At 47.1% G+C, this 11,828-nt stretch overlaps 1 protein-coding gene across 1 annotated transcript in view; it reads right to left on the reverse strand.

Annotated features, from left to right (window-relative positions):
- ZNF667 (zinc finger protein 667) overlaps positions 1 to 11,622 on the reverse strand; it is an 80,906-nt gene extending 69,284 nt beyond the window's left edge. Inside the window, exon 1 of the mRNA XM_047834464.1 lies at positions 11,474 to 11,622. The gene's annotated coding sequence lies outside the window, so the exon portion shown is untranslated. The remainder of the gene's footprint in view (positions 1 to 11,473) is intronic.
- Between the last annotated feature and the right edge of the window lie 206 nt (positions 11,623 to 11,828).

Below are 11,828 nucleotides of genomic sequence, written 5' to 3' on the forward strand. Positions count from 1 at the left end.
CGCTTTCCACATGAATTGGCGTTCCTTGGGGTGTAAAAAAATCAGTTTAGGGGAATTCTAGGTAAGTCTGCATCCCCACATAGCAGCACTCTGCTGGAGATGTGGGATGGATTCCGTCCACAACTATCCCCATCGCTCTCTATGTCTCACACCCTGCCAGCACCCCTCACTTGCAGCATTTGCCTGCCCCGCACGGGGAGCCGAGTTTGAGAACGCCTGCGTGCAAGCAATACCCCTCAGCCCGGCTGAGCAATTGCGGGATGTGGCCACCGGGTGGCACCATGGCTGCGTACTGCTCAACCACTAGATGGCACTCGATAGCTTTAGGAAAAGCAACTACCATCTGCTGAGCTCCTACTGTGTGCTGGGAGCATCAGATGTGAGTTCCTTAAATCCTCACAAATGTACATAGGTAGTTGTGCCTCCTATATGGTGGCGGGGGGGGGGGGCGGGACTGAGGCTCAGAGAGAGGCCCCATTTATAAGACCGGACAAAGCATCTCTCTGGGTGGCCAGAAGGGTTCAAGGCCATACTGGGTGTCAAACGTTCAGCCTAACTTCTGCTGCACAGTGTGTGCTTGGCAAATGGCACTTAGTTGCTATATTATTACCACAGTTGCTTGGTTATTATTATCAGATGCATCTGACCGTCAGTTCTGCTGGTTGCTCCCAACAGTGAGAGAACCCTGACATGGAGCTGGTCCATAGCCACCCTGAGTCAAGGCTACCCTTCTTAGCCTCCCTCACAGCCGGTGTTAATGGAACACGGGCAGAGTGATGTATCCCCTTTATGCCCACTTTCATGTGATCTCTCCCTTCCTTTAGATTGCACTGCACTTCCTCCCAGAAATCCTCCCTGGGGTAACCCCCACTCTGCCTCCCCTCTCCCAGCTTGGGTGGAGGAAGCATTTATTAGCTTGTGGTCCCTCAGGATCCTATACTTTTTCTCATCTCAGAGCTTTTCACACTCACGGCTGCCCATTTGTTTGTCTGCCCAACCTCTGCCCACACCACCTCACCCCAAAGGACTCTGAGGTGCAGGAATGAATGAGGAAATTCTTCCTGGGGTAGAAGAATCTCTACCCCTGTGGTTCCCAATCTGGACTGAGCACCTGAAGAACTCTTTCTTCTTTCCAGCTTGATTATCACTGGCACATGATACTGTGTAAGTTTAAGGTGCACAGTGTGTTGACTGGATACAATTATACTGCAAAATGGTTAACACCACTGTTAGCTAACACCTCCATCCAGTCACACAAATACCATTTCTTTAAAAAATTGGGGGGCGCCTGGGTGGCTCGGTTGGTTAAGCGTCCGACTTCGGCTCAGGTCATGATCTCGCGGTCCGTGAGTTCGAGCCCTGCGTCAGCTCTGGGCTGATGGCTCAGAGCCTGGAGCCTGCTTCCGATTCTGTGTCTCCCTCTCTCTTGGACCCTCCCCCGTTCATGCTCTGTCTCTCCCTGTCTCAAAAATAAATAAACATTAAAAAAATTAAAAAAAATTTTTTTTAATAAATAAATAAATAAATAAATAAATAAATAAAAATTAAAAATTGGAGCAGCACCACCTGGGGCCAAATGAAGCCCAGTGTCTGGGATGGAGCCCCCCACGTGATTCCAAACTGCATGAGGTAAAGGAAATGTTATAAGGGTGCTGTGCAGACCCTTGGTTATTCTGTCAAGGTCTTGTTAGAGTCAAAAGAAAGAAGGGATCTTTCTTGGGGGAATGGGGCCCCAGGAATCTAGAATGGGGTTACATGTTCCAATCGACACCGATTGTAATGCCTTTTGGTTTTTTTCCCCACTTGCCACCACAAGCAGTTCTCTGACACCAGCTGGGGGGTCCTACAATTTCAACTCTTTTTAAAAAAATTCCTTTTAATGTTTGTTTATTTTTGAGAGAGAGGGAGAGAGACACAACGTGTGAGCAAGGGAGGGGCCAAGAGAGAGAGGGAAACAGAATTTGAAGCAGGCTCCAGGCTCTGAGCTGTCAGCAGAGAGCCCGATGCGGGGCTCAAACTCAGACCACGAGATCATGACCTGAGCCGAAGTCAGACGCCCAATCGATTGAGCCACCCAGGCGCCCCCAATTCACCTCAATTATAACACCTTACCAGAAATAGCGTGATATCCCACAGTGAAGGGCTCAGTCCTACAAGACTGGCCCCCCAACCTTCATACACCAATCCAGGTTGTCTCCTGTGCTTCTGGCCAACCGGCTGTCAATCAGAGGTTCCCACGACGCCCTCCTCAGGTTCAATTAATTTGCTAGAGCAGTTCACAGAATCCAGAGAAACATTTTACTCACTAGATTAGTGATTTATGATAAAAGCACAGAACTTGAGAACAGCCAGATGTAAGGGATGCTCGGGACCAGGTACGGAGAAAGGGTGTCTGGGTCTCTCCCACATCTCCACATGTTCACCAACCTGAAAGCTTCCAGAACCCAATGCTTTTGGGGTTTTAGGGCGGCTCCATTATATAGGCATGATCAATTAAATCACTGGCCATTGGTGTTTGATCCAACCACCAACTCCTCTCCCCGCCCAGAGATCAGGGGGGTGGGGGCTGGAAGTTCCAACCCTCCAGGACTTGGTCAGTTCTCTTGGCAACCAGTCCCATCCCTATGTGCTTTCAGAAAGTCACCTCATGAACATGTTCAAGGCACCTTCATCACTCAGTTCCAAGGAAATTCCAAGGTTTTAGGAGATCTGTGCCAGAAATGGGGATGAAGACCAAATAAATTATTTCTTATTATAAATCACACATGTATATCGCTATGTAATCACTGTAACATCGGAGGTAGAAAACAGCAAGGCAAACGGGAGGTTCTGACATTCAGCGGACGAGCAGGCTATACACTTGTTTTGTGGCCCTGCCCAAGTGGGACAGCCCGCTCTGGGCTGGATTTTCTTGTTGATGAAACGGGGATTGTCGAGAGTAAATCGTGGGGCTACAGCGAAGGTGCGGTAATGTAAGTGCTTTACTCACTTTGGCACATAGTGTGAATATTCAGTACATGGCAGCTACTATTAGCAATATGAATTGTATTAAACAGATACTATGTGTCATCTTGGTAAGCAATTAGGCGCCAGCCACTTCACATTTACTATCAGAAGAAAAACAAGTGAAACCACCACCAACGGTTATTGGACTCTTGTGGCGGGCACTATTTTTAAGAGCTGTAGTTATTAGCCTGTTTATTCTGTGATAATCCCGGGAGGTGACATAACCCACCGTCCTGAACAGGAGGACTGCTCGCCATCACCTCCGTAGCCAGGTAGCTACAGAGCCAAGATCCTGACGCAGGTCGGTAAGCACTGTGTGGACTCACAACAGGATGCATCAGATCAAGCGGCAGGAGGGGAAAGACAGCACAGAAGGGGGTAAACGACGCCACTTCAAGATGTGCCTCCTTGACACGGCAGACACAAGACAAGCTCTAAAAACAGAGTAGAGGCTACCCCTTTTTTTAAAAATTTTTTTTAACCTTTATTTATTTTTGAGACAGAGACAGAGCATGAACGGGGGAGGGGCAGGGAGAGAGGGAGACACAGAATCGGAAACAGGCTCCAGGCTCTGAGCCATCAGCCCAGAGCCTGACGCGGGGCTCGAACTCACGGACCGCGAGATCGTGACCTGAGCCGAAGTCGGCCGCTCAACCGACTGAGTCACCCAGGCGCCCCGAGGCTACCCCTTTTTAATCTCTAGGAAACCCTGGACCAATGGGAAAGGCCGGACTTCAGTCTGCGCTACAACCCACTCTCGCTTACTGCGCTCTCCCTGGTGCCCTCCCGTGTAACTAACGCCCAGGAAAATCTTTTGTCTTCAGTTGAAGATGGTATTGAAGGCAATGGCTTCTACCATTTCGCAGTTACTGTTTCCCTGGGTCTCTCTCGTGTGCACAGGAGGTGTGTGTTATTAAACTTTTGTTTTCCTCCTGTTAATCTGTCTTCTATCAATTTAATTATTAGACCAGCCAAAGAACCTACAGGGGAGGTTCCGCCTGGGAGTGAAGTGAGGTCCAGGTCTCAGTATTTTGTTTGGTCTATGAGAAGCACTCCAAATGGCAGCTCACATCAGCATTAATAAAGCAGGAGCATGGTCCAGATCACTGGTCAGTTTGTTTTTTTTAAGCAGCCCAGCTATTATTGGGGTACATGGGTAGTTCTGTTGGTTGAGCATCTGACTTTGGCTCAGGTAATGATCCGGTGGTCTGTCATTTCAAGCCACACTTAGGGCTCTCCGCTGTCAGAGAAGAGCCTGCTTCAGATCCTCTGTCCCCTCTCTCTGTCCCTCCCCTGCTTGCATTCTCTCTCAAAAAAAAAAAAAATGGGGCGCCTGGGTGGCGCAGTCGGTTAAGCGTCTGACTTCAGCCAGGTCACAATCTCGCAGTCCGGGAGTTCGAGCCCCGCGTCGGGCTCTGGGCTGATGGCTCAGAGCCTGGAGCCTGTTTCCGATTCTGTGTCTCCCTCTCTCTCTGCCCCTTCCCCGTTCATGCTCTCTCTCTGTCCCAAAAATAAATAAACGTTGAAAAAAAAAATTAAAAAAAAAAAGGCAGCCCAACCATTATCAAATGACTTCTTGCAAAGTGGGGGGGGGCGGGGGGGAGAGGGGCGGGTAACAACAGGCTCTTTCAATACCTTCCCCAGCCCACCCTCCACAGGAGTGCTGTAGTTGGAACACTACCAGCCTAATTCTAGATCAGACCTAATGGGGGGTGGGGATAAATCATAATAGCATTAGAGGGAATTAGATTATTTGGGGTTGGGGGTCATAGGTTGAAGGCACAACACGGCCCCACATCAGGGCTCCTGGCTTCTGCACAAGTTGGCTACAAATTCAGAGGGTCCCACTAGCATGGGGCTAGTGGACTCCCAGAACTCAGGAAAGCACCAGTTACAGTTTTATTATAAAAAATACGTTGGGGAAGACAAAATTTCCTTTACCCTTCAGAGGTTTTTCTGGCTGGTCTAAGAATTAAACTGACATGAGATAGATTAATGGGAGAAAAACAAATTTAATTTTGAACACACACAAACATAAAAGAGATGTGGATCCCCACATACATAAAAGACAGAGGTTTCAGGACAGAAAGGTAAGATGAGGTACCCATGCCATCCTGAGCTAAGGAGTGGGGTCGGGGGCTGGGGCTTCAAAGGGGAGCAGGGCAATAAGAACAGATGTTTGGTAAGTAGATGTTTGCCCTGCCATACAGATGGGTCACCCAGGTAGTATTTATCTCTGGTAATAACGCTTATTCTGGAAAGACCCCCAATTTAGATTCTTCTAGGCAGTTAAGGGAGGGGTAAGTTTCTCCTGAGCCTGCAGGGTCTCGACTGCCTTCAACTCAAAATTGTCCACATGCCAAACTGGCACCTTTTGGGGAGCCTTGCAAGGAACACCCTCACAATTATTTAGATGAAGGGGTTAGTTACTGAATGAAGGAAGGCAAAGTAGGCAAAGACCTCTTTAGGACTTAGGAATGAAAACATTAATGAGAGTTAGAGCACAACAGACCTTTATAGATGACCTGGTCAGTGTTTCTCCAACCTAATACGTTAGAATCTTCTGAGGAGTTTTTTTTTTTTTAATTTTTTTTTTTAACATTTATTTATTTTTGAGACAGAGAGAGACAGAGCATGGACAGGGGAGGGTCAGAGAGAGGGAGACACAGAATCTGAAACAGGCTCCAGGCTCTGAGCTGTCAGAACAGAGCCCGACGCGGGGCTCGAACTCACGGACCGCGAGATCATGACCTGAGCTGAAGTCGGCCGCTTAACCGACTGAGCCACCCAGGCGCCCCATCTTCTGAGGAGTTTTAAAACACAATGCACTGGGTCACAACCACCACAATTTGAACTCATCTCCAGAGGTGGATCTGAGCACAGTATTATTTTTTTAAATTTATTTATTATTTTGAGACAGAGAGAGAGACACACACACACACAGTGTGCATGTGCAGGAGAGACAGAGAGAGAGACAGAATCACAAACAGGCCCTGCACTGCCAGCATGGAGCCTGATGCAGGGCTCGAACTCATGAACTGTGAGATCATGACCTAAACTGAAGTTGGACACTTAACCAACTGAGCCACCCAGACGCCCCGCACAATATTATGTCCTTTAACAGCTCCCAAATGGCTCTGATGTAAAACCAAGACTGAGAACCAACGAATGTACAAAGTTGTGGTTTTTTTGAAGATTTTTTTTTATTTAAAAAAAAAAATTTTTTTTAATGTTTATTTTTGAGACAGAGACACAGCATGAGCAGGGAAGGGGCAGAGAGAGAGGGAGACAAAGAATGTGAAGCAGGCTCCAGGCTCTGAGCTGTCAGCACAGAGCGCGACGCGGGGCTCAAACTCACGAACGGTGAGATCATGACCTGAGCCGAAGTCAGACGCTTAACCGACTGAGCCACCCAGGCGCCCTGAAGATTTTATTTTTAAGTGCTCTCTACACCCAACATGGGGCTCAGACTCACAACCCCAAGATCAAGAGTCACACGCTCCACCAACTGAGCCAGCCAGTCACCCTGTACTAAGTTTGTTTTTAAAATCTTTTTAAAAATCTTTTTAACTTTTTTTTTTTTTTTGAGAGAGAGAGACAGAAGAGAGAGGGGGAGGGGAAGAGAGAGAGGGAGACACAAAATCCGAAGCAGGCTCCAGGCTCTGAGCTGTCAGCACAGAGCCAGACACGGGACTTGAACTCACAAACCACAATCGCTTCTCCGCCTTTTGGCTAAGACCAAAAGTCTGCTAGAACTGATACATGAATTCAGCGAAGTTGCAGGATACAAAATCAATGTACAGAAATCAGTTGCATTCTTATACACTAACAATGAAGCAAGAGAAAGACAAATAAAGAAACTGATCCAATTCACAATTGCACCAAGAAGCATAAAATACCTAGGAATAGATCTAACCAAAGATGTAAAAGATCTGTATGCTGAAAACTATAGAAAGCTTATGAAGGTAATTGAAGAAGATTTAAAGAAATGGAAAGACATTCCCTGCTCATGGATTGGAAGAATAAATATTGTCAAAATGTCAATACTACCCAAAGCTATCTACACATGCAATGCAATCCCAATCAAAATTGCACCAGCATTCTTCTCGAAACTAGAACAAGCAATTCTAAAATTCATATGGAACCACAAAAGGCCCCGAATAGCCAAAGGAATTTTGAAGAAGAAGACCAAAGCAGGAGGCATCACAATCCCAGACTTTAGCCTCTACTACAAAGCTGTCATCATCAAGACAGCATGGTATTGGCACCAAAACAGACACATAGACCAATGGAATAGAATAGAAACCCCAGAACTAGACCCACAAACGTATGGCCAACTCATCTTTGACAAAGCAGGAAAGAACATCCAATGGAAAAAAGACAGTCTCTTTAACAAATGGTGCTGGGAGAACTGGACAGCAACATGCAGAAGGTTGAAACTAGACCACTTTCTCACACCATTCACAAAAACAAACTCAAAATGGATAAAGGACCTGAATGTGAGACAGGAAACCATCAAAACCCTAGAGGAGAAAGCAGGAAAAGACCTCTCTGACCTCAGCCATAGCAATCTCTTACTTGACACATCCCCAAAGGCAAGGGAATTAAAAGCAAAAATGAACTACTGGGACCTTATGAAGATAAAAAGTTTCTGCACAGCAAAGGAAACAACCAACAAAACTAAAAGGCAACCAACGGAATGGGAAAAGATATTTGCAAGTGACATATCGGACAAAGGGCTAGTATCAAAAATCTATAAAGAGCTCACCAAACTCCACACCCGAAAAACAAATAACTCAGTGAAGAAATGGGCAGAAAACATGAATAGACACTTCTCTAAAGAAGACATCCGGATGGCCAACAGGCACATGGAAAGATGCTCAACGTTGCTCCTTATCAGGGAAATACAAATCAAAACCACACTCAATATCACCTCACGCCAGTCAGAGTGGCCAAAATGAACAAATCAGGAGACTATAGATGCTGGCGAGGATGTGGAGAAACGGGAACCCTCTTGCACTGTTGGTGGGAATGCAAATTGGTGCAGCCACTCTGGAAAGCAGTGTGGAGGTTCCTCAGAAAATTAAAAATAGACCTACCCTATGACCCAGCAATAGCACTGCTAGGAATTTATCCAAGGGATACAGGAGTACTGATGCATAGGGGCACTTGTACCCCAATGTTCATAGCAGCACTCTCAACAATAGCCAAATTATGGAAAGAGCCTAAATGTCCATCCACTGATGAATGGATAAAGAAATTGTGGTTTATATACACAATGGAGTACTACGTGGCAATGAGAAAGAATGAAATATGGCCCTTTGTAGCAACGTGGATGGAACTGGAGAGTGTTATGCTAAGTGAAATAAGCCATACAGAGAAAGACAGATACCGTATGGTTTCACTCTTATGTGGATCCTGAGAAACTTAACAGAAACCCATGGGGGAGGGGAAGGAAAAAAAAAAAAAGAGGTTAGAGTGGGAGAGAGCCAAAGCATAAGAGACTGTTAAAAACTGAGAACAGGGGCGCCTGGGTGGCGGAGTCGGTTAAGCGTCCGACTTCAGCCAGGTCACGATCTCGCGGTCCGTGAGTTCGAGCCCCGCGTCGGGCTCTGGGTTGATGGCTCAGAGCCTGGAGCCTGTTTCTGATTCTGTGTCTCCCTCTCTCTCTGCCCCTCCCCCGTTCATGCTCTGTCTCTCTCTGTCCCAAAAATAAATAAACGTTGAAAAAACAAAAAACCAAAAAAACTGAGAACAAACTGAGGGTTGATGGGGGGTGGGAGGGAGAGGAGGGTGGGTGATGGGTATTGAGGAGGGCACCTTTTGGGATGAGCACTGGGTGTTGTATGGAAACCAATTTGACAATAAATTTCATATATTGAAAAAATAAATAAATAAATAAATAAAATCTTTTTAAAAATCTTTTTAACTTTTTTTTTTTTGAGAGAGAGAGACAGAGGAGAGAGGGGGAGGGGAAGAGAGAGAGGGAGACACAAAATCCGAAGCAGGCTCCAGGCTCTGAGCTGTCAGCACAGAGCCAGACACGGGACTTGAACTCACAAACCACAATCGCTTCTCGGCCTTTTGGCTAAGATCAAGTGTGAACTCACAAACCACAAGATCATGACCTGAGCTAAAGTTGGATGCTTAACCCACTGAGCCACCTAGGTGTCCCTGTGTACTAAGTTCATTTTTAAGATGAAACTTCATGTACTGCCCCAAATGGAAACCCAGTATCACCTGCCATAAAGATAGTCCTAACAGTAAATACAATGAAAACAGATATAACCTGATAAAAGGGATTGGTAAACGTTAAGCTGCTACAGATAAACTTACCTCTTCACTGAGAAAGCCTGAAAGAGAAATGAAAAAATAACTTCCTGACCACAGGATTTGGGCCTCCAGAGGTCATGAGGGGCACTGACCTAGTTAAACCCTGATTTCAGAGACAGGGCAAGGGAAACATGACTTAGCCCAATTTTGCTAGACAATTAAAAAAAAAACAAAACTGGAGCGTCTGGTTGGTTCAGTCGGTTCCATCCTGGTGTCGGGCTCTGTGCTGACAGCTCGGAGCCTGGAGCCTGCTTTGGATTCTGTGTCTCCCTCTGTCACTGTCCCAGACCCACTCACACTCTGTGTGTCTTTCTCAAGAATAGATAAACATTAGGGGCGCCTGGGTGGCTCAGTCAGTTAAGCATCTGACGTCAGCTCAGGTCGTGATCTCATGGTTCGTGAGTTCAAGCCCCACGACAGGCTCTGTGCTGACAGCTCAGAGCCTGGAGCCTGCTTCAGATTCTGTGTTTCCCTCTCTCTGCCCCTCCCCCAATCACGCTCTGTCTCTGTCTCTCTCTCAAAAATAAATAAACATTATGGTGCAGCCACTCTGGAAAACAGTGTGGAGGCTCCTCAAAAAATTAAAAATAGACCTACCCTATGACCCAGCAATAGCACTGCTAGGAATTACCCAAGGGATACAGGAGTACTGATGCATAGGGGCACCTGTACCCCAATGTTTATAGCAGCACTCTCAACAACAGCCAAATTATGGAAAGAGCCTAAATGTCCATCAACGGATGAATGGATAAAGAAATTGTGGTTTATATACACAATGGAGTACTATGTGGCAATGAGAAAGAATGAAATATGGCCCTTTGTAGCAACGTGGATGGAACTGGAGAGTGTGATGCTAAGTGAAATAAGCCATGCAGAGAAAGACAGATACCATATGTGTTCACTCCTATGTGGATCCTGAGAAACTTGACAGAAACCCATAGGGGAGGGGAAGGAAAAAAAACAGGTTAGAGTGGGAGAGAGCCAAAGCATAGGAGACTCTTAAAAACTGAGAATGAACTGAGGGCTGATGGGGGGTGGGAGGGAGGGGAGGGTGGGTGATGGGTATTGAGGAGGGCACCTTTTGGGATGAGCACTGGGTGTTGTATGGAAACCAATTTGACAATAAATTTATATTATATTTAATTATATTAAATTTATATTATATTAAAAAAATAAAAGTTATAAAAAAATAAATAAACATTAAAAAATAAACATTAAAAAGAGGCAATGAAGGCATATCTGAGACTAAGAATAAGATGCTGGATACAAAGGGAGGGTAAGGTGGGGTGAGGAGAGGGACACCAGATCTTCTGACTGCAATTCAAAGTGACCTCCAAGTCAACTGAGCTCCCTCTGGTTATTTTACAGATGACGCGAAGATGGACAGGACAGCTTGCCCAAGCAAAGTTAGGGCCAGTGCTTGGACCAGAGTGAGAATTAGAAGTCCGATCCCATAATTTTCCACTTGAGGAAACTCAGAGCTCCTCAAGGACGAGAACTGACCGGGGTCGTGCAGCAGCGGACGTGACAAGGGCAGATTTCTGGAATTACAGGGTCCTACCACCAAACCCCGTAGCATCCCTCCGGTTAGACAGTCATTGGCTGTGTGCTGAGAAGCAAGATTAACGTTCACAAAACCCACTACGTCCATTTCTCAAACCAACACACCGAGACTCCAGAGTAGGCGAGGGACTTGTCCAAATCCCCAAACCAAAGATGACGACGATGACAATCAGACACTAACACTTGAGAGGTCACGGTGTGCGGGGCACTGTCCTAAGGTTCCATCAGAGAGTCAAATTCTATCATCCCCCTCAATTTGGGGGAAACCGAGGCACAGAGTGTGTGCACCTCGCCCGGGGTCTCAGAGCTAGTAAGGGGCAGAGTAACTCCAAAGATCATTTCACAAAAGGGGAAACTGAGGCCTACAAAGGACGAAAGGGTTCCAACCCAAACTCCCCGTCGCAGGGGGGGAGGGAGGGGACAAGTGGGCGACCAGAATCTACGACACCTTCAAATTTGCCCTCTCCCCCTCGATGGGAGCTATGACGTCACATGTCGGTGAGTGGGGGCTGTTACTAGGAGCTTGGGCATTGCATTCGGAAACCCGGGGGTAACCGGGGGTCGCACTCACCTCCGGAGGCACTTCTTTGGAGCCGGCACTTCTGGACTCGTGACCGAGGCCCGGAGCGCCCCGCCTGCGCACACTCGGCGTCCCTCCACCAGCGCGACCTGCGACACTGCCCAGGGACCGAGGCTCGCGAACCCCTGGACACCACGGACCGCGAATGCGCGCGGCCAACTCAACGCGCATGTGCGCCCCCGACCTGTCGTTCAAAGCCTGCGGTGTGGCATCTCTGCCAGTCGGAATCTTCCTTCCAGCCTGGCCCCGCCTTATGCGTCAAGCTTCCGGCGTCTGGCTGTCTCCAGGGCAACCATCAGACTGACGGCCTAGGAAAGCGAGGCCCAGAAACTTCTGGGTGTCGTAG

Source organism: Prionailurus viverrinus, chromosome E2 (assembly GCF_022837055.1).
Source record: "Prionailurus viverrinus isolate Anna chromosome E2, UM_Priviv_1.0, whole genome shotgun sequence".
Taxonomy (NCBI): Eukaryota; Metazoa; Chordata; class Mammalia; order Carnivora; family Felidae; genus Prionailurus; species Prionailurus viverrinus.